Source organism: Panthera tigris, chromosome A1, assembly GCF_018350195.1.
Source record: "Panthera tigris isolate Pti1 chromosome A1, P.tigris_Pti1_mat1.1, whole genome shotgun sequence".
In the NCBI taxonomy this organism is placed as follows: Eukaryota; Metazoa; Chordata; class Mammalia; order Carnivora; family Felidae; genus Panthera; species Panthera tigris.
In genome coordinates this window covers 71,301,605-71,321,650 of record NC_056660.1, presented here as the reverse complement: position 1 = coordinate 71,321,650, position 20,046 = coordinate 71,301,605, and the positions used below count along the sequence as shown (strand labels likewise).

The following is a 20,046-nucleotide window of genomic DNA, read 5'->3' as shown; positions in this document are numbered from 1 at the left end:
TCATCACACAGAAAACATTTAAGTGGGAATGTACTGAGCTCTCTATTGATTAAGTTTCTCTATTTGAGAGAGAACACACATGCACATGAGCAGAAGAGGGACAGAGAGAGGGAGAGAGAGAATCCCAAGCAGACTCCACACTGTCAGCGCAGAGCCCAACGGGGGGCTCCCACAAACCGTAGGATTATGATCTGAGCCAAAATCAAGAGTTGGACACTTAACCGACTGAGCTAAGCCACCCAAACCCCCCCAACTTCCTATTTTTGATCAGAGTAAAAATAATACTTAGTTATTCTATAAACAGCTATACGGTAAGTTGTCATTCACCTATGAAATGATACGGTCTCCTTAGTCATAAAACACTTAATTGTTGACTATCTTCATGTTGGTGTCTTTTAATGCTGTTGTTTGTGTTATACTATGTGTTTCCCAAGTACAACATTCTGAACGAAATTAGAGAGGCAATATGAACAAAATATTTTGCCTCCATCTCTACCAATAATTACAGAAATTCCAGCCACCCTACAACATATCCCTAAACAATTCTAGGAGTCCCCAAGATGAATGAGCAAAATCATCTCTCCTTTCTAGAAAACCCTTAGATTTATGGCTGAATCTCTACTACTTTTGTCAGTAAAAATTAAAAATTTTATTTTTAAGCTGCTAACAAATCTTAGGATGAATAAAGGCATGTAACACAATGCCCAAAGGTAGGAAACTCATTAAAAATGATCAAGAACTCTCTAAACCAAGATTCTTAAAATTCTAGGCACCAGTGAACCTGCTCTAATTACAAATCATCAGTTTCAGAAAATGACAAATGTTTCTGACACAAGTATGTTTAATAAAGAACTTACTTAAAATTAAAAAATTGTAAACCCCAGGTAACAGTATTTTTGAAATCCAGAGCACAATTATTCACACATGATTTGGTCACAAAGCACGTGATAACTTGGGATGTGACTTTCAAGATTGCAAGGATCAGTATGAACCATGTGGGCCAACAGCCAGGGCAGCTCTTGGGCTGGGCATAAGCCCACGTGCCATCCATAACCTCACCGTGCCATCCATGACCTCAATGTGCCATCCATGACCTCTGCATCTTTAGCCACATCACAACTGCACAGTGATGACTGTATTTTTAAATGTTTTTGTGAAAATCTGAGCATCACCATGAAATCATGAAGTAGGAGTTGCATACCATAGTTTCTCCATAAGTGAAAAATCCAGATTTCAGGAGATTGAAGTATCTTGCCCAATGTCCCACAATATCAAATCCAGATATAAAACAAGACTTTCTAGCTTAATCATTCATTAAACTAATATGCAATGAGTACTTACTATTGTCAGACACTGTTCTACACTCCTAGGATACATCAATTTAAAAACAAAAGAAATGATGCCCACTTCCATGGAGTTTATATTCTGATAGAAAAATGTACTGGTTATAATTTTAAATAGAGTAGTCAAGATAGGCTTCCTTGAGAAGAAAAAATTTGAGTAAATACTTGAAAGGAGGTGAGGGAATCAGCAGTATAAATATCTCTAGGACATGAGTCCAGTCAGAGAGAAAAGACAGAGCTGGAAAGCACTAGTCCAGAAATAAATAATACTGGTGGGGGGCTGAGGGTTGGTAGGCAGCGAAGATGATGAAAAAATAACCCATTAACACATATTTTGGAAGTAGAGTTGATTTATCTCACTGATAAATTGGATGGATGACTTACATTTTCTCCAGAAGGTGTTGAGATGATTTTTGGAACAGATTCAAAAGACACTAGCTGAGGACACTTGATGGAACATCAGCAATGAATCCAGACTCAGACCAACATTGGGTTTATGGCTGAGAGAAAGAGTAAGGAACCATCTTGGGCTGGAGCAGAGTGAGGTGGCAGTCACAGAGACCAGAGGGTAACAAAGGTGAGACTGTGGAGCCTTGTAGATCATGAGAAGCACTATGGCTTTTACTGTAAGGAAGATGAGGAGCCAGTAGAGAGCTTCAAAAGAGGAGGAGAATAATCTACTTTGGGTTTTAATAAAGCTGCTAGATTGATAATAACTTATCCAGGACAAGGATGGAATAGGAAAGCCAGCAGAAGGTTATTGTGGTAATCCAGGCTTGAGATGAAGATGGCCTGGATCAAGGTGTTGGCAGCAGAGATGGTGACAAGGACCAGAATCTGGATGTATTGTGGAGACAAAGCCAACAGAATATGCTGAGGGGTCAAATGTGTGGTATAAAAGAGGGGTTGTGTATGTGGTGTGAGAGAAAGAGAAAGAGAGGAATCAGGGGTAGCATTAAGTAACTGGAAGCATGGGATTGCCAAGCACTGAGGGAAATGATACTAAGGAGATGGGTCTGGGGAGGAGAGACAGGAGGTCAGTCTAGACAAGTTGAGTGAAAGATGTCCCCCAGGAGGAGATGTCGACAAGTCTGTAGGACTACAACTCTGGACTTCAGGAGACACTGTTTGGTTAGGACATGAACTCCGGGTGCTCATCCCAGCTTCATGTCCATCCCACTTCCACAGCTTGGACTTCTCCAGGATGAGAAACACAGTAGTCAGGTTAAATCTTCAGTACCTTCCTGTTGCCCTCAAAATCAGTACTTGCCTGGGGTGCCTGGGTGGCTGAGTCGGTTAAGTGTCTGACTCTTGATTTCCACTCAGGTGATGACCTCACAGTTCATGAGTTCAAGCTGTGAGTGCAGAGCCTGCTTGGGATTCTCTCCCTCTATCTCTGCCCCTCCCCTGCCCATGCTCCCTCTTCTCTCTTTCTCTCTCTCTCTCAAAATAAATAAATTAATATTAAAAAAAGAATTACAAAAACAATTAAAAATCTGTACTGTCCTTATTTCCAAGAAGCATAACCAGTAATCCTGCATTTTACCTACAGGGATTCTTAATCAAGGGCCTCCTTGCCCGATGTCATATAGCAGAGAGCCCATTACAGAACTTCAGGCAAAAGATGCAACTTTGTGTAAGATGAAACTTAAAAAACTGGCTTTGTAATTTCTTGAATATGGCATCATTTCTCTAATATCTGTAGTATATTTCATCATTTTTCCCTACTTTACCAGAAGGATGCATTTTTTAATATATTCTTGTAGGAGAATTTCTTTAAAGTCTGGGGAAAACCATAAGTAGCTGAGTGATCCAAAAAAGCCACACTCAATGCATCTAAATAACCTCGTCTTTGGTTAACAATGAATTGATGCCAGTGGAATGATATTTAAAATTTTTTTTCCTATAAATGTGACATATGCATCCCTGTGCATCAGCATACGCTCGGCTGAAAACATTTCAATGAATGACAAGTTGATTGGCCCCAATTTGAAAAGCATAGTGTATAGAAACATAATTTTGGGGGTGGCCAACATTATGACAGATACTATATTCTGCTCATACACAGAACTTGTTTGAACTGTTTGGGGAATTTTGATAGCCTGTGAATGCTTTCCACAAAGAAAATTGGCAAGATAGGAAAGGGAGGAAAAGAATGAAATGGAATTAACAACTGTTGGGCAACTACTATCAGCCAGACATTATTCGAGAGAAAATGGTGGGGCGAGAGATTGATTGATAATTATTGTTTTTACAACCGAAGACAACAGAATGGTAGTGAATGGAGAGAGCAATGGCTTTGCAATGGAGAGCCCTAGCACAGATCCCAGCTTTGTCTCTTACTGTGAGACCTGTCACACTAACGATGTCACTTCTCTGACCTTCAATTTTTATATCTATAAAAGGAGGACAACAATAGATAGTTTCTAGGTAGTTGTGAGAACTGATTTTATTTGTATTCATACACACACACACACACACACACACACACAGCCCAGCTTAGCTCGAACTTTATTACAAATGGGGCATTAGGGGAGGATGTGATGTGAAAGGTACCTGAACTATTCATTAGGATACACAGATGCTTTAGATAATCAAAGAAAGAGCACTGATCACTTCTGCTAAGATGCCATACAGGGTCTGATTGATTCACAGGCTCAGATACTCAAGGGCCACCTGGGTGGCTCAGTGCGTTAAGCCTCTGACTCTTGATTTCGACTCAGGTCATGATCTCATGGTTTGTGAGATCAAGCCCCATATCAGGCTCTGTACTGCTAGCATGGAGCCTGCTTGAGATTCTCTCTCTCTCCCTCTCTCTCTGCCCCTTCCCTGCTTGCATGCACCGTGCACTTTCTCTCTCTCAAAATAAATAAATACACTTAAAATAAAGAGCTCAGATACTTGAAAGGATAAACAGGATGCAGCAGAGATCCCCCCCTCTACAGTATACATCAGTATAATGTGGCTACAGTATAACATCAGCCACACCAAGACCCTCTTCTGTGGTCTTCTCATTCAGTTTACTGAGCTTATCTCAAAAGCTGTGGCCCTGTCACTTAAAAGCCACCAAAATAATTACGCTAGAAAGTAAGATATAGGAGTGAAAAACACATCTTGATTCTTACAAAGAACCTAGAAGATATTTTTTTCAACAATTTCCTATCAATATACATTTGGCCTCATATTAAAGAGAGCAAGAGGTCTGTTCAGCAAAACTGCTGACTCGTAAGGAATCGGAATCCCTTTATTATTTTCATTTTCTTCGACCTGCTGTGAATAACCATAAGGATGAGGGCCAGTTCCAAATCCTGATCCCAAATAAAAAGTTCAGGAGAATGGATGGCATATGGAGGCTGGGGATTAAGCAGGAAGGGGAAATGACCAGAACTAACCCCTGGAGACAGAAGGGAGGTAGGCTGAAAGGGAAGGAAGTTTGGCTTTCCAATATGATCTCACGGGGACCTTAACTTTCAAATGAGAACCGTGCCTCTCATTTGCTGTGTAAGCACATATCGATTGGGTTTTTCAGATTGGCTCTGTGAGAAATTCTATGGCACTTTTAGAAGTAAAAATGGGTAGATCAGCTCCTTTTCAATTGAATTTGCCATCAGAGCCAGAAGAAGATATAAGAAATAATAAGTAAGGGGGTGGGGAGGACTTTTCTTCAAATGTGTTATACTGGTCTTCACTTGCATAACAAAATCATCTCAAAAAATAGGTTTATATTAGCATCTGTATAAGGAGAGCTAAAGAAAGACAAGAGAAGTACAAAATTGCAGTGTACTTGTTGAATGTGAAGTGCTTTTGTTTTCTTAAATCTGAGCTACACCAGGCAAACCTCACTGGGGAATATGGGGCCAATGCTGTAGGCTTAGGAGGACATTCACGTGACCCATGCAATGGCACAGGCTGAGAGTAGATAAAAGCCCAAGGCCATGCACCTGCAGGCACACCTGGGGAGTAGTGTCATGCAATAGAGTCAAGGTCAAGGACAAAGAGCTATGGTGCAAGTGTTGAAGCTTAACAGCAACCAGAGGAGATGCTGGAAACTTGGTCTCTACATGGAAAGGCCTCTGCCTCTGACGCATGGCCTCAAGTGGCCTCCTGCCTGGAAGAGAGAAAGGGCACATCGGCCAGCCCTGCCAGGGGTCTTAGAGAAGAATCTTTGCCCTTGGTTCAGTTTTCCTTGGAGTCCTCTTTCCAGTCTCTTTTTGTCCTCAGAGGACTAACAGTCAGAGGTAAAATCTGGTGTAAACAGAGAGGACAGGAGCCACATTAGCAGAGATCCTCTAAGTATTCCATGTAACTCACAGTACTCCAGCCCTGCTCCCCAGGGCTTTCCCTATACCTGGAGCAACCCCTGAGGGGCAGGAGAGGCAGTCACACCTCTTCTGGGCTGGGGGAGGGGGTTGTCTTGGCGAGGAGAGCAATGTGTACTTTTCACCTAGCAAACTGGCTATACACAGATTTCTATGCTTTCCCAATTTTTTACCACACACATATTATTTTGACATCACCAAACTACAATAAGTGACATAAAAATAAAGACTAAGAGCTAAAATACTTAAAGCCTAAAGTAAAGTTACTTTACGTCACTTATGTGGTTTACTACACTCCACAGGTTTTCAGATTAGCATCCCTCCCACTGCTTCTAAAAGTGCCACTCATAGTTCATTATAAAATATTCATTTACTCCCCTTGGGCTCTGGAGCAGAGACATCTGTCTTAATATTAGCAAGTCCCTTCAGTTAAAAGTAGTTGCTTTTGTCTTGTTCTACTTAAACCCACTTTAAGCAAATATTGAAAACTATTTTTTAAGTTTAAAGATGTACAGGTGGGTATATACCCAACAGAGTTGCAAGCAGGTTCTCAAAGAAACATTTGTCCACCCGTGTTCACAGCAGCCCTATTCACAATAGCCAAGAGATGGAAGCAACCCAAATACCCACTGGCAGATGGATGAATAAACAAGATGTGGTCTAGCCATATACCTCTAGGCTATTATCCAGCCTTAAAAAGGGAGGAAATTCTGACACATTCTACACCATGGATGAAACTTGAGGACATTATGCTCAGTAAAATAAGCCAGGCACAAAAGGAAAAATACTTTATGATTCTACTTCCATGAACTATCTTCAATTGTCAAAATCATAGAGACAGAAAGTTGAACAGAGGTTGCTGGAGGTTGAGGGTAGAGAAAGAATGGGGAATTGTCATATAATGGGCACAGAGTTTCAGTTTTGCAAGATGAAGAGTTCTGGAGATTCAACTCATGACAATACGAACCTACTTGACACTAGTGAACTGTACGCTTAAAACTGGTCAAAGATGGTGATTTTGTATGTATTTTACCACGATTAAAACAATGAAATACGCAGAGCACAATATATTTATTAGATGAAAAAGGCCTTGAGAAGGAAGTGAAATTTCAGGAGATAATCCTTGACAAAGAGTGGGGTTGGGGGCTGGGAGTCTTTGGAAGGGATTTCAAAGCAAAGGCAGCAGCATTCAGAAATCCATTCAGAGTTCATTGGCATGCCCCCAGTGGCTTAGGGACACATGGAGGGCTGGCACTAGGACTAATGTGAATGCATGCACAGCAGAACACTGGGTAGGTCTAGAATATGGGAGACCTGAGAGAGTTAGGGTCTTGATGCTAAGGGCACAGTTTTGGGTATGGATGGACACAAAGGGTAATAGTGAGCCACCATGGGGATTTGACAAGAGAGGTGGCACTGTCGGAGCAGCAGGTCAGAAAAATGAATTTGGCAGCTACACAAAGGGTTGACTGCAGGGGAGCCATGCTAGAAGCAGGGAAGCCAGTGAGGAATGGGTTGTAATTATTGGTCTTGGAACATAAGCATTTCCTTGCCATTAAATTGGTCTTACCACAATAAGTCACAGTATTTACCCAGTCCTGTGATAAAATGGCTCAGTATTTTACAGTAAGAAGTCTCCAAGGAGACTTCAGTATTCACATCCCAACAGATGCAAAAGGAAAATATTGAGGAAAGGGAGCCTTAAAGAGAAAAAAAAAATGAAGGAGAAATATAAAGACGAACATATCAGGGAAAGAAATTGCAAACCCAACTGATTTGTATCAGAGAACAATCAACATTCTTTTCTTCAAAAAATAGTTGGACTAAGGGCACCTGGGTGGCTCAGTCGGTTAAGCGTCCGACTTCAACTTGGGTCATGAACTCGTGGTCTGTGAGTTCAAGCCCCACATCAGGCTCTGTGCTGACAGCTCAGAGCCTGGAGCCTGCTTCCAATTCAGTGTCTCCCTCTTTCTCTGTCATTCCCCTGCTCTCACTTTGTCTCTCCCTCTCAAAAATAAATATTTAAAAGAATAGCTGGAATATTTAACTCTAGCAAAAAGCAATTTATTAACATTTCACACGTTAATGAGCATTTCTTCTGAAGACTGTTGACTAACCAAGAACCCTAATAAGAGAGAAGAGCGTGCACAAGTGAAAAAGCACAGAGGAAAGAAAGCACTGAACATCTCATGGATGAGTGAAGATCCCATCCCCAGTGGAATGTAGAGTATGAGTGAGTGAGAGGCAGAGGGAAGTATGTGTGTGTGTGTGTGTGTGTGTGCGCGCGTGCACGCGTGCCCACGTACATGCGTAATGCACATACACACGTGCGGGTGCTCAGAGCTGGTGGGTGCATATGGTGGGAAACATAGATAAAGCCAAACAGAGAATGTAATGGCGCTGAGTTACATACAGACTTTATTGTCAAAGCTATTTGCTGGCAAGAATGAGCTCATGAAAGATCATGAACGAGGCTAAAAATGAACTTATATTTAAACCTCATGTCAGGAAACTTTGTTTGACTCTGGGACAGATAACTTAACCTCATGGAGTCTCAATAAATACACGTCTAAAACAGTATGAACATACTTAATGAAAGTGTTCTGAGGATTAGAAATAATGCAGAGAAAGTGCCTGGAATAATGCCTGACACACAGTAAGTACTTAAAAAAAAAACAATAAAATGAAAATAGGATTGTATTATTTATATGTGTCTATACAAAATATTCTTATTAGTGATTGTTTCAAGGAAGCCTACTTAGGCACATACCCTTACAACAGCATACATTTATTGAGCATCTATTATATGCCAAATGCTAGGTACTAAAAGGATACGGCAAGATCTCTACCCTACAATTAGATGTAACCTGACATATTTGTATATTAACTCTCCAAAGCCTCATATATTGTTAACAAGGTCAAGTGCACAAGTGAAAATCCCAGTTGATGGAGGATGGGAGAACCCTGAAAGCAGGCCAGAGCACCCAGGCCAAGGTGTGAGTCAGACTGTGGAAGTGCAGAGCTGCCCCCTACTGGAAGGAGGACTTCATGACCAAGAGGTCTTAATTTTCCAAGGCCAAGATAGGCTTCCCAGATTGCTCAGCCTTACTACTTACTACAGAGGGAAAGCAAAGGAAAAGCAAGGTGAAGAAGTATGTTCTTGGATGAGGTCATGGGCAGCCAGCTGGAAGGAAGGGGAGGAAGGACAGCTGCTGGTCTTCCCTTTGCAGGCATAAGCCATATTATACCAAACCAAAAGCAAAGATCCAGACTCCCTATAAAAGCAAAGATCCAAAGCACTGAGAGTGCCTTTGCCAGAACAAGAGGATAAGTGTGAAAAGAGTGAGTCTCCCCACCTGCACAGGCCAGCCCACATCACTACTTTGATCTCATGTTGCAAACAGATATTCAGCAACCTCCGACGTCCTCTGACATGAACCATTTTCCATTCAGCCAGCCATGTTTACCCCAGCTACACACAGCCACCTCTCATGTCAGATACCCCCACCTCCATCAGAGAAGGTAGGACGTAGACATAGAATAACATGTAATTTCACATGGAGCTGCTCAGGGGATATTAACCTTAGGTTGGTTATCAAGGGAAGTCATAGAGATGAGGCCTTCAAATAGGCCTCAAAAGTACTCACAGACAAGGTGGAAGAATGAGGATCGCCCTAGGAGATTAGTGGGTTCGTGTGGAGGAGCAGGGGGACAGAGAACAGAAGAGCAGGTCAGGAGTCAGTTCCCAAAGATGCAAAATGCCAGGCCCACTCTGTGAACAGTGGGGTTCTTCATGCAGAAAGTAGAATTGAAGAAATATTCATTGGGCAATTTCAGTCCAAGTTGCCCCATTGGAATTCTCTTCTCCCTCCCCATTCCATATCCTCTTCCATTGATTCATATCGCCCTTAATAACACCACCCACCAGTTTCCCTACATAGAAACTTGGAGTCATCTTAACATATCCTTGTCCCTCATCTAAGCAGACATTATCTCCTATCTATACTGCCTTCTGTAAATATTTCTCAAAATCCTCTCCTCTCCATCCCTGCTACCACCTTCCTAATTCAGGCCCTCATTATCTCTTGGTCATCTTGCCTCAAATCATAACCATGATACTATATACTCACACTATTTTCCAGCTCCTCATTGTTTTCATGAAAAAGTCCTTGGTTTGTTACATGAGACCCTTGGTGGTCTAGTACTTACCTACACCCCCTGGCTCACTTGTCATTCCTCCTTCTACATCACTTATTCTCTAGCCATATCAAACTGCCTATTTGGGCCAGACTATTTCATATCTCAGGACCTTTGCATGTGCTATTCCATCTGCTTTGACCTCAATTCTATTCTCTACATGTCCTTCAGCCACCTAATATTTACTTACTCCTTCCTGGAGACAGCAGTTCAGGCACAAGCACGACCTCTTACATGAAGCTCCTCTGACAGCTCAGGCTGATTTCATAACCATCTTTTCTCTTTCCTTGGTACTCCACTGCCTTTATTATAGTACACATCATACTGGATGGATTGGCCTTAGGTGTCTGTTTCCCCCATTCAGCCATTTTATCCAGCCCTATGTCCCCAACACCTACCAGAATGCTAGGTTCAAAGTAGATGTTTAATAATTGTGTTGCATTTAATACAAGAAGAACATAAACAAATGCTAAAAATCTGTGCCAGACACAGAGAAACTTGGGACTCTTGAGATTTTATAACCTGAGCATTCCTCTGAATGGAAACTTTCAAAAGCAAAATGAAGCCATAACTGGGTAACTGGGAAAGAAGTTTTGTTGAGGTCCAGGTGAGTTGGCCCATTATGTATAATGACTTGTAGGGTCAGATTATAAAGGTAGAGACATTTACGTGCCTGTGTATATGTGAGTTCATTTTATTCTTAAGGTACTCTGCCTTGCTGGACTCAGCATGGTCCTCAAGTATTTAATTCTGGCATATATAAGGGAGTTGAAATTATCTTGCAGAAAACCCAAGATGTCTTCTCAGTATCTTTCATCCGACCAAACTGGTGCCCCCATTGAGCCTTTGCTCCCACCTCTGCCACCAAATGCCCTTCTCATCCTTGGATGTGGAAGTACACCAGAATGTTAGGACAGATCTTCCCCTACCAGGCAGGGCTCTGAGCCATCCTGCTGCTTGCACCCTGCATTGCCTCAAGTGCTTGAAAATGAACCCAGAAAGACAAGCAGAGGGCAAACAGAACACAAATATGCACCTATAAAAATAGCCCTGTAATAACAGCCGCCCATGCACTAGATGGGAGCATGAACAGATGGCGATGTCTGTCTAATTTTCCAATCCCTGAGGTTGTACCTCTTTGCTTCCCTTCCATCTCTTTTCCTGGAACATGGTTTTGGCAGGCAGTGGGTCCCTTGGAATCAACAGAATCCTTCAAAGTCATTCCAGAATGCTACAGTAATCGAGGCCAACCTACACGCTACCCAGAATCAGAAACCCAGAGTTACAGACATGAGCCATGCCCAAAAACACATCAGTGACCTTGACAGGTTATCCCTTCATTTTAACAAAGTATATTAGTTGATCAAATGTTCCTTTTTAGAGTAAAGCAGAGGAACTTGGGCTCAGATGAAAGTCAAAATGGGCAATGTTGTTTGTTGATTGTCCGCTGAGTGCCCGGGCACAGACAGGTCATGCCGTCTCACTCCTGCCCCTGCACTGGCTCCTGGAGGCCTTCTACCAGGGCACCACTTGTGGCTACTTTCCTTACTTACTAAAGAGTCTGGAACTTTGGGAAAACATTGTCTAAAGCTGATCTTCTGTTTGGGTGATCCCCAGAACAGACTACCAGTGTCCTGGCAGTTATTAATGTGTATAAATATTTTACAATTGCTGACAATATTTTCAAATCACTCAGACTTCTTTTTTAATTCTATTTTGATAGCATCCTCTATAAATCCCCCAAGTCCAGTAACTTAAAGAGATAGAATTTTAAAGTTTTGCAAACAAAATATTTCATATATTTCTAAATGTTTAATTTTCCTTATCATAGTTATGTAAGATAAAGGAAGTGTATGTAATATTTGCACCAAGCCCATATTGATGCCTCCAAAGGCACTTCAGGTGACCCCAGTGTTCCATACCAATATCGCTTTCTACAAATGCCATGAGGTGAATAAATATGGTAGGTAACACGGAAAATCAGGCTTAATATGTTAAACATTTATTAAGCGCTTACTAAACGTTGTACTAGGCCCTCCAGGGGGATGACACTGATAGGACATCATCCTACCCCTGTCCACACAAAGCTTTCCATCTAATGAGAGATAAACAGCTAACTCTAGGGCCTAACAGGTAGGGGTACACTTACAGAGCATATGCAAAGAGCTTAATGTTCTTCATTTCACTTAATCCTCAACACAGCCCCTCTAGTTTGGATATCATCACCTTTCCAGAGGTGGGAATATTGAGGCGCTAGGAGATTCAGTGACTTGCCCAAGGCTCCACAGAGTAAAGTACCAATTTTGCATGACTATGGAGGCAAGAGGAGAAACGAAAAGCTGATTTATGAGGCTGTAGCAGCCCAGGTAAAAGACCGTGCTGGCCTGGACTAGGTGGAAGCAGTCAAGGCAGAAGAAGGAGCGGTCAGCTTCGGGATATATTCAGATGGTAGGTTCTACCAACTTCCTGGTCTGCTGAGGAAGAAAAGGAGCTAAGAGCCTAGGATGAAGGGTGGATTCTACACACCTAAGATGAAAAGATTGACAGTGAGACCAGACGTTCTCCAAAAGAGGGCAGTGACCAGCAAGCACTGTGGAGGAGTAAAAATCTGCAAGTTACTCAGGAAGCAAGGAAAACTTCAACCCAAATGAGAGTGTCACTTGAGAGGAAAGTTTTCACTGAGAGCCAGGAGGAAATGGATGAAGCATCTGTGACTAGATTGAGAGTGAATGTGAAGTTATTTGCAATTAAGTAAAGGTTACGAAGAGTATAGTGGGAAAGGTTAGGAGGGAAACAATCACATCTGGTTCAGGGAGAAGGGAACAGAGCCACAGGGACTGGGACTTTGGAGAGGATGATGAATGGAGGAGCATTTTTCAGTTTGGGTGAAAAACACGGATGAGTCATGGGGAAAATAACTGGCCTAGAAATTTCCACAGAACTGAGCCTGGAAGTAAGTCTCTGATGGATTGAGGTCTCTGATGGGTTGAAGGACTTGGACCTCTCTGGAACAAGCCAGCTGCTCCTGGAAATCCTAGACCAGGTGGGCTGGCAACAAGACTGTTTGGTTCCCAGGAGCCTCACTGAGTGCTGGAAATAGCATTAGCTCCAGATTGATGGGAGGCCTTTCTGGATGGAATCCTTTACGGCTTGTCTTAACTGTGACTCCGAGGGAATAAATGGAAAATGGCATCATTGATTTTAAAATAACTCTAGGTGAGATAGTTGCCTGTACTTTGTTTCCCTTTATTCAACTCCCACTCCTCAACTAATAACCACCCACTGCACTTCACTCAAATAGGTCTGGCCCAGTCCACTAGTGATTTCCATGTTGCTGGATCCTATTGGCATTTTCAGCCTTTATATTATTTGACATTTCAGTCCTACTGACCAACCTTTGTCGTGAAACACTTTCTTCCTTTGGATTTCCACAGTCACACCACCCTCTCCTGTTTGTGTTCCTACACTCCTCTGGCCACCCATTTGTTCTGTCTCTAAAATCCTCATTTACTTAGCCTTTAAAATGTTGGGCTTCCTTAATCCTTGATTGTAGGCCTTCTACCCTTCTTACTTTATCTTGTGTCTATAGGCCATTTTATTCAGATCCATGGTTGCAATTGCCTGATATAGAAGACATGTGAAAAATGCTACCAGAGTGTTCAGAGGTGTGCATGCCTGAGGCACATGGGAGGTTGCTTGCCTTGGGTCATTGCTACCCAGATGGTAAATTCAGCCTTAGGGCAGATAATGAAGCCCAAGGAGAGTATTTATATAGAGAGAAAAGAGAATCTAAACTAGAACTCTGGGAAAAAATATTCACAGGATTGGAAGATGAATAAGCACCAAGTAAAAGTAATTGCTATTATCATTCATCACCATTACTATTATTCTACAAGTAAGTGCTTGTTTGTATATTTCAAGATCTGTGTTTACTACCTACACATTAACTTTTTAATAGCACTTCTTACATTCCACCCAGAATATTCATGCCTACTTTTCACTCAGTAGACCACCAGGCTTTGTTTGGTTCATCAATTCAATCCAGCATCAGTAATTTTTACTGATTGCCTTTAAGATGCATGGTAATGTTTAAAGCACTATAATCCATCTCTATAATGGAGTACTGCAATATTCCTACTACTTACTATTGTCAACTTTTCCATCAGCATCAATTAGAAAAGACACAAAGGGGGTGTCTGGGTGGCTCAGCCAGTTGAGTGTCTGAGTCTTGATTTCGGCTCAGGTCATGATCTCAGGGTTGTGGAATCAAGCCCTGCATCAGGCTCTGTGCTGAGAGTGGAGCCTGCTTAAGATTCTCAATCTCTCTCTCTCTCTCTCCCTCCGCCCCTCTTGCTCTCTCTCTCTTTCAAAAGAAATTTTTTTTTAAAAAAAAGAAAAGACACAAATGAACCATAGCTTTATCAATTATTTTATCAAGGGAACAAGTATAGAAGCATCACTTGCAACTGTTCAACAATCATTATTTCATGCACTAAAAGGAGTACGTTCTACTTTTCTTTTTTCAAAAAATAAAATACAATAGTTTTACAATTCATTTAATAGTAACTGGTAATCATCAAATTAGCAATGTTTATCTTCAAAAGTTATTTCACCAGCTGTGCTGTCATTTCCCAAGGATGATCATATAGATGGAGTCACAGACATTTCCCACATAAGATGCATCATATAAATCAGACTTGGTTTATCATGAGCATTGATAAAACCAGACCTAGGGAAAGAACTAGATCTCGGGACACATGCATGGTCTTAATACAGGGAATGTTTAGCCTCCCCTGATTATTACAAAATCAGAACAAGAATATTCGTGGAGTACGTTCTACTTTTTAAAAAATCCTCCATACAGCCAACTGTCATGCATACACAAGGCAGTTATCCTCAGTGTGCTTCTGACAAGCTTGCTGCTAAGCTTACTGACCTTCTCTAATGAATTACTGTTTTGTTGTTCTCTGCACTCTTCAATTCCAAAGTCAAACACACATTTCCTCTATAGTCCACCTCTCCATTTCCATTTATCTGCAGGCTGTCTGCAGAGACAATCCACCAGAAAGAGGACAACACTCACCTTGGAACCAGAAGGCATGGGTCCAGGTTTTAACTTATAATTTAATCAATTGTGCACAAAATCTGATTTTCCTCATCTTTGTGTCTGTGTGAATGATCTTACACTCCTTCCAAACTCCCTCCAACAACAGGTGGTAAAAGTATTACCATTAGGAAAAGCTTTGGAAACCCAAGCACAGCCATTGTCCTTTCTCAGTGGAAAGTTTAGGAGACAGTCATCTGTTCTCAGTAGCTTTATGGTGTGGACTGTGGAGACCTGCCTCACAGAAGCCACTATTAATTGATTACAAGTGCATCTGAAGAATATTAGAAACACTCAGCTTCAGGTCTAAACCTAAAGACACGTTCCATCCAATTGGATACTCAATATTGCCCCAGAATATAAGGAGGGAAGGGGTCATTCTTTCCAATTTGCAGATGAGGAAAGAGAGGCTCAAGGCTTAGCAAACACACCAAGATCACTCAGCTAGGAAATGGCCAAACTAGGACCTTTCAACTTTTCTAATTCCTGGTTGTTCCCCTTGTGACACCTTTAACAAGAAGGAACAAAGCAGTGCACATATCCCTTCTCAGTTCAAGGAATGACAGCTTAATGACCCAAGAGAGTTAATGTACCTCCCAAAAGATTCATTTCTCCCTGACTTACATTGAAAGAGGTTCATTCTACATTCTCATAAATTGATTTAAAACAATCAGGAGAAGGCTCATTAAAATTCACTACACAATAAAAATAAAATACTTAGCGGTCATATGTAACCACACATTTTGTAGATATTGACAATGAGCCATCAAGAATTTATTTCATAGATGGCTATTATAATTATTTCACAACATAGAACACCTAGACTAGACAGGCTCCTTTTTTGTTGGAAAGAGAGGTTTTAAAGATCAATTTAACAATACTACTTTCAGTGTGAGAGTTCCGAGCCTCAGTCCAGTGGGACGCATTCTTGAAGTCTTGCACATTTAATTTACAATGAGCTTCAACAAATTGTACTCTTTAGCTGTGTCATGTGATAGAGGTCACACACACCTGCTGAAGCTTAGTTGCAGACAGACACTATCCAGCACATTCTAGTCATTTCTAGTATGAGACACAGACGACTCCAAATTTACAGTAATTAGATGTTGACAATCTCTTTGACTCAGTGAAATGAAACACTATTGAACCAAGTTTAAGTTCTTCTCAAGTCTTCAGGGAGATCGAGTGATTCCAAAGCAGCTACTGCAGGTATATGTCTGCATGAACGAGACACTAGATGGCCTGATGGCAACTGGGATGCCTACAAGGTGAAGGATGGATTTGAGACAAGAGGATTTTGTATGCTGCAAAGTGATATATGGACCAAGGGGGCCACACATGCAAGAGCTTTGCACGTGTCTCGCCAGATCATGGCTTGGCTACATGAGCTGCTTTTTATGAGTGTTCAGTTCATCATCAAATTGAATAGAAGATCCAAGACCACCTTTTTAATTACAAAATGCTTCTCCCTCCCCCACAATCGGATGTCTGCTCGTTTCAGCTCTGCAAAAGAATGTCATCATCATAATTCCTAGTAGCTTGCTTCTGTTTCCGCTTCAATAGATACCCTGTAGATGGGAAGTCACATAACAGCTTTGCTCCCCATCAAGTTGCCTGCACCCGAAAACAGCTGCAATGCTTATCTAATTAAACCCCAGCACCAAACTGTGAGCTTGTGCATCAATCATTAATATTGTATTTTGGATCACTTTAAATTCTGACTGAGGGTACATGGCTCCCCACACACTGGTCTCTGAAGGAGATTTTTCAAATAATCTTTAAGTGGCATTGAAAAAATAAAACAAGCTGCCTGCTGTTTGACGAGAGCTCTACTATCCTGCTGCACCCTGATTAGCTGTTAATACTAATTGAGAGATGAATATTGCTTATTCCGAAATGCTCAAGATTTTTTTTATGACTACAAAAAGGAAAATGCAGTTTTCCTTCCCTCAGAAATGTGGCTCCTTGCCCAAATTTTAAAACAGCGCCAAAAGAACGGTGGTTTCTGGGTCTCTCATCTACAGCGTGAAGAGTCATTATACTGAATCACTTCTTTACTCTGCAGGGCCATCCACAAGTTAGTGAACTGTGATCTCCACGTGGGATTTGAACATTCATACCCTACATCTGGAACGTGGAAATGGTCCTCACAGAGATCTGATAGCCCAGAAATATTTATGTAAATCTCTGTCCTGCTAAGGCACATGTTGATGCACTTGGGTTCAAGCTCATAAACCAAGAGGAATGGTTTCCTACATCGCTATTCTAATAGACTAAAGCCAACAGGCTAAGCCAAATGGGACAATTTAGACAAAGAGAGACTGGCAAAACCAAATGAATGTCTGCTTCCTTCTAGCATTCTAGGAAAAATACCAAGCAGCTGTGCCAAAGCATACTGCTCTTCTTTGTTAGGAAAAACACTCTGACCCACTCGCAATCAGGGCATGCAGTCGGCAGCAGGTTCAGTAAATCTGTATGGAAGACAGGCTTCCTAACAAGGCACACTTGACTGCAGAAACACAATGCACACCTAGCTCAGCATAAACACAGCTTCAAAATCATAAGGAAATAGAACAAAGCATGGGAACCATGAGGTTCTCATTCCTATAAGCCGAGACTCACTGGGGCTTTGCCAGGGTACTACCTGGCACACAGCCACATCATCTACGGAGTGATGGGGAGTCTCGGAGAATACAAATAAGAGAAAGAGGATGATTCAAGAGTGGCAAAAATACAAGGAAAAGACGGAGGCTTAGGATGGCATAGTGCAGAGAAGAGAAGGCTGAAAGATTTATAAACAGTCTGAAAGCCTGTATGTAAGACCAGAGTGAAAGGAGGAATCCGAGGTGTCTCCTGAGTCTAATTAACACAGATCAGGGCATGGGGATAAGGACTATCAATTTAGATAAGCTCAAACTACATTTCCCAGAATTCCTGCGTGAGTACATGTGTGTGTGTATGTGTGTGCACGCACGTGGGTGTGTGTGTGTAATTCTGCAGGGAGGGCAAGAGACATTTTGCGGGCGATTTGGAAGATGGCAGTGAAGTAGCAGCCACATTGCTTTCAAGGCTCTGAAGGTCAGAGCAGGGCCGGAAGCACTGTTGGTCTGCCTGCTCACCTTGCTGGCCTACAGCAACTCTAGCTCCTGCTGAATCCCCTGCTTCAACCTCTGTGACTCCGAGGCCAGGAGGCCTGCTGCCAAGGCTGCCCCCTGCTGCAGGTCCACATATCCATCACCAAAGTTGGAGGTTAGAAGGCAGGGAGAGACCAACACAGATTGCAGTCCATCCTCCTGGATCCCAGCTAGTACCCGTGGATCCCAGTTTATCCTTGCTTTCCCCACTTCACCTCCCTCTGCCCTCCAAGCCCCTAATCCCACACACACTCCTCTGTCAGTGGGGCTACCGTGACCACACTGGGAAAGAAGAACAATTTCCTCTGGCCTGTAGTGCTTTAACTACAACATTCTAGGTAGCTCTCCTGCAGTTCTGTAGGAATTGGGGCTTCGAAATCCATGCGCAAGGCTCTGTGAGTAATAAACAGTCTCTGATCCAGGGACCTCATGCTTGCTTCCTGTCAGTATATATATAAGTGTGGCAGGCTGACCTGTGAACTTGTAAAGAAGGGTGAAATCTCACACTCCTCTCAGTTTCACACTTAACGCTTTCTACACAGATTCCCATAATTTCCACATCCTTAACCCCTTCTTTGATAATGAGACTCCATTTTCAAGAGTCCACTCTTTCCCTGCCAAGTGCTCTAATCTCCCCCGTGCCATAGGACAAAACATAACCTTGAATCTTAACTAGCATGACTAGAGCCTTCAGCCCCTACTAGTTCTTGTTAATCCTTTTCCTAGAACACCAGATTCTGCTCCTAACATCCCTTACCTACTGGATGAGATCTCTTCTGTGAAAATAAATATACAAATTACCAAAGTTGTAATATCAAACACCCTCCTTACTTTCATTTTGCTGTCTGTCCTGTCTCCATCATGGTCATGGTGCCCTGCTGCTGAATTAGACCCTCATTTTCTCCTCTGATACAAAAAGTTGATTGTCTCTTCTGATTTGCAAAGTCGTTCTTGATTCCCAGTTGAACGCCAGATCTTGGACCCCAAGTGTCCTTCATGGGCCAGCATTAGAGGTAACGTCCTTTCTCACTTTCTATCTGTATCAGTTACACAAATGACCTTAATTCTTTGCCTGTCCCTATATCATTACCTTTTAGTGGGCAGGGTAGAATTCCCCAACCCTGGACTTGGTATGTGACTCACTTTGGTTAATGGGATGTTAGCCAGTGTAGCACAGAGTCTTGAAAAGCACTTGCATGTGGTGCTTGCGTGCTCTCCAGCACTGCTACCAGCATGAGAACATCACCAGGCTAGCCTGCTGGAAGACAAGAGACATATGGAGCAGGACTAAGTTGCTCCAGTGATCCCAGCTAGAGCAGCTGACAGTCAACCAACCTCCAGATATACAAGTCCACCCAAGAACCTACAGGCATAACTAATAAACACATTATTTTAAGCCAGGGAATTTGGGCTGGTGGTTGTGTCCCATTACTGTAGCAATAAATAACTGACTCAGAAATTGGTAGGCAGGTGCACAGATATTGCTATAACAAAAACCCAAAGTATATGGCATTGGCTTTGTGACCAGGTGGTAGGTAGAGTCTAGAAAAATGGAAATAAACCTGCTGTAGAAACCTAGAAAAGTGGTAAGAAAACTGTTTTAAGAGAATGGCAAGTTGGGGACTCATGTTATCATAGTGGCAAACTATGTAATGTAAGTTAGAAAATGTTCCTGATGAAATTTTAGACTTCAGCAAAGAAAGTTTAAGGCAGAATACTGTGTCAGCTGTTTCGAACTAGCTGTATATAATGAAGTATTACAAGAAGGAGATGAACTCAGAAAATAACTGAACAACTTGCAAGTTGAACTTGGAATAGAGATGTGCCATACTCTGCTAACTTGGAAAATAAGACTGTTTTCATCCTCAACCTTTCAAGCCAGAAAAGATTCTCAAATTAAGACATGGCCATGGGTAAAGACAAATCAAGGTGTGTCTGTGAGATCTTTT

General features: G+C 42.0%; 1 non-coding gene across 1 annotated transcript; it reads right to left on the bottom strand.

The window, feature by feature from the left end:
• Positions 1 to 14,559: 14,559 nt before the first annotated feature.
• Positions 14,560 to 14,688, bottom strand: LOC122232337. The gene has a single exon (XR_006209690.1). It is a non-coding gene; the product is annotated as a small nucleolar RNA SNORA72 (small nucleolar RNA).
• Positions 14,689 to 20,046: the final 5,358 nt, after the last annotated feature.